Here is a 4,039-nt window from a genome sequence, read left to right as displayed (position 1 = left end):
ATCTTCTGCTCCCAACTCTATCCTCAATTTAAATCTGACGCGACATAGAAATGGCGTCGCATCGACCAACTCTAACGCGAGGTCAACGAGAACATGGCACTACACAAGAACCTCGTGGAGTTGGTGCAGTCCAAGGTTTCCGGTCTGAAAGACGTCGAAGAGAAGCAAAACACTGAGTTTTCAAAATTGGAGGACGGCGAGAGCGAGAAGGTGAAGTTGCTCGCAAGAATCAAGGAGTTGGACGAGAAACTAAGGAGGAAGACACGAGAAGTTGAAGAGGAAGGGGCGTGAAACTTGTTTCTGCAACGAAACTTGCGTTTGAAAATGGAAGAGAGAAAAATTGTTGTTGTTCGCGCGAAGAAGATGAACTGTGGCGCGATTGATTTTAAACCGAGGCACAAACATCTATCTGCCTCAATTAGATGCAACCCGAGACATATTCCACTCGAAAAGCAATCAAATATGCCTTGGTTATACGAGACCTGAGGCATAAACATCTATTTGCCTCAGTTATAAGAGACCCGAGCCATAAACATCTATCTACCTCGGTTAGATGTGACCCGAGGCATAAAAGTCTGCCATCTGTTTAAAAATATCAAAGCAACGAAAAAAATAAAAATTTTGGGGCGGTTTATGCCTCGGTTCTATGTACAATCGATGCATAAAAGTTCGAAAAAATTATATTAGTGTCACTACGTCTTCATATGCCTCGTTTGCGCATGAACCGGTGCACATTGGGCGCTGTAAAAAGTTTATTCTGCTCTAGTGGATTTTGATGGAAATTTTGCATCATAAATTCATACATTTAAGCATATTAAGGTTTTGACACCTTCAGCTCTGAAAAAGAAATAAAAAAGAGAAAAATAAAAATGAAAACACAAAGGTCTTTGGTGATTCATGCATAACATGTACGCATGCATTTCATAATAAGGAGAAAAGAAACAAACAAATTCGCTTTTCATATTATACATGCAGTTAAGATATCATGCATTCATTTTCTTTCAAAAACAAAATCCATATTCATATTAAGGCCCTCTCCGATGGAATGGTCATCGATTTCCCTTTTGTTTATATCAATGACCCTCTCCGATGGAATAGTCATTGATCTCCTTTTTATTTATATCAACGGGGCCCTCTCTAATGAAATGACCATTGATATTCTTTTTCTTTCATATTAACGACCCTATTTGATGGAATGTTCATTGATCTCCTTTTGTTTATATCAAGGTCATCTCCAATGGAATGGTCATGAATCCCCTTATGTTCATATCTAGGCCCTTTACGAGGTAATGGTTATCGATTCTCTTTTATATCAAGGGCCTCTCCAATGGAATGATCAATGATTTTCCTATGTTTATATCAAGACCCTCTACGAGGCAATGGTCATCGATTTTATTTCATATCAACGCCTCCTTCGATGGAATGGTCATTGATCTCTTTATGTTTACATGAAGGCCCTCTACGATGGAACGATTATTGATTTTCTTATCTTCATAGAATTGGTGTATCTATTTTGTTTGTCATTGTTTCTTTAGTTTTTTTAGAACCCGCACAAAATTAGGGTTTCTGTCTTTTCTTATCTTTTACTCTAATAAAATGAAAATATCAAATTTTCATATTATAAAGTAAAATCTAAGAAAAGAGAGACAGTTGTCAACACCAAATTTCGTCCGGGTAAATAAAAATAAAATTGTTTCCAAAACATAAAAAAGAAGAAGTGTTAATTAAAAATGAGTAAAAATAAATTGTCTTAAAAAATGATAAAATTAATTAAAAAAACGTTTCTTTAAATTTTGTTAAAAAAAATTAGAGAAGGTGTTTAAGTAATTTTTAGAAATAGGAGTAAAAAATAAAAACTGAAAACAGTGTTAATTTAAAAATAAAAATTAGATTTATTTTATTTTAATTAAGTTTAAACTTAAAAAATAAATAAAAAAGGTTTTAACGTAAAGAGGTTTGACAATTTCTTACTATTTTTATATTAAAAAAATAGTAAACAAAAATAGAAAAGAAAAAAACTTCCATTACATTACAGTTTCTTGTTAGTTTCTTTTTTATTTCAAAAAGACCATTTCCATAACCACGCCTGAAGGCCAACATCGCTCATTTTCACATCCAAAGAGAAAAAGATCTCAATCTATACAATTCATTCACAGAACACAGTTACATCTTCATCCACCATAATTCACACATTAGTGATAATTACTCATCTCCAATACCATAATTCAATTCAATTTAGAATCATTATCCAAGAAGCAAATCAAAGGGAGACAACAAAGATATTCAAAATCAGTATCGATTACAATAAGAGTAAAGACAAAATTGAAACATAAACAAGGTACACAATTTCTATCTTCCTTATACTATTATGTTTCTGTATTGATTGTGTACGATAATTACTATATGAACTTATTAGAAAAAGAACAAAATTAGACATAATGGTTTGCATGAGATAATTAATCAACCAATTTAAAAGTTAAATAGAGATGATTGGGTTTAGGGGAGTAGAAGAGAATGAGAGGTTGTTACCAACAAACATAGTAATGGTGGTGGCAGCACCCATTTGAATGGCAATCTTTCATTCCGGCAAGACAGTAACGTCTTCCATTGATGATGTCTCTAGTCATGCGTTTGAGAGGAGAAAACAATAACCCTCGTACAAGGGAAAAAGGTAGCACTGGTAGTGGATGATGGTCAATGACTCTAATAGTGATGGAGTTGTTAGTGGTGGTCAAAGGTGGAAATGTGAAACAACAGGGTTGTTGTGCTTTAGGGATTTCGTGAGATTGAGAGAGCCTTGTAATGGTGGTGATCGGCGCCGTTAGTGAGAGTGAGTAGTGTCATGGTTGGCAGCATGCGTGAGGTTGAAGATGAAGTTGGAAAGCAAGGACTCAAGTGTTGTGCGTTCTAGAAGAAAGAGAGAAATTGAACAAAACATTTTGGCAGATTCAATTTTTATTACGTGAACCCGTGCTTTAATTTGGGTTATGTTTTTGTCCCTTAAATTTTTGTGAAAATTGAAATTAGTCCCTCTCAAAACTTTGGTTCAATTTAGTTCTCCAACCTTAGAAATGCGTGAATTTAGTTCTTTTAACCAAATTTGTTAAGTTTATTTGATATTTCAAATGTGTTTCCCAACTAATATTAATATTGAAGCGAAAATATGATAAACGGTGTAAACAACTCAAATGCTATCATGAAATGCACTTGAAACATTAAGGAAACTTAACAAAATTTTGTTAAAAGAACTAAATCTATTCATTTCTAAAATTTGGGAACTAAATTGAACCAAAGTTATAATAAGGGATTAATTTCAATTTTCACAAAAAGTTAAGGAATCAAAAATATATTTAACCCTATAAATAACTTTTTATATTATTGGTTGAATGTCAGCTTGATCTATCTTTTTTAAATTTTAATCTTTATTCTTCCTAGTGTTCAGTTTTGAGAAATTTAATTTATTTTATTAATTTATTACTTTAGAGTATGTTTCTTCGATGTAAATAATAATTGTTTAATATGTAGTGTTGATTTTAAGATGAGTTTAACCAACATTAGTTGTGTTTGTGATGCGCAACTGACACAACGTATAGTTTTCTATCACTATAGGAATTTTTATTATTATTTATGGAATTTTATCAACAAACATATATCTTTTAGCAAATATAAATTTATTAACAAATTTTATTAATAAATTTTAAATTTAAATTATTAATAAATATTTTTGTTGGTAACTTGCTCCGCAGTTAACTCTTTTAATAAATTAACTTGTAACTTTTATTATTCATGAACTTTTTACCGGTTAAATCCATTGATAAATTATGATAAATTACTTACGAAAGAAGGACAAATAAGTATAGGAGCAGGCCACCACCAACAAGATGATATTAGAAATGCAACGAGTAGATAAGAGGTTTTATATATAGTTTTCTTACTCGATTTTGGATAGTAAAGAAAACAACAACTTAGATTCCTTAATAAAATGAGATTTTATTGATAATATAATTGCACAACTTTAAAACAAAATATAACAACATCC

Source organism: Vigna unguiculata, chromosome 1, assembly GCF_037176805.1.
Source record: "Vigna unguiculata cultivar grain cowpea cultivar isolate G323 ecotype 2 chromosome 1, ASM3717680v1, whole genome shotgun sequence".
NCBI lineage: Eukaryota > Viridiplantae > Streptophyta > Magnoliopsida > Fabales > Fabaceae > Vigna > Vigna unguiculata.
The sequence above is the reverse complement of the archived record's forward strand: the minus strand, read 5'-3'. Positions refer to the sequence as shown.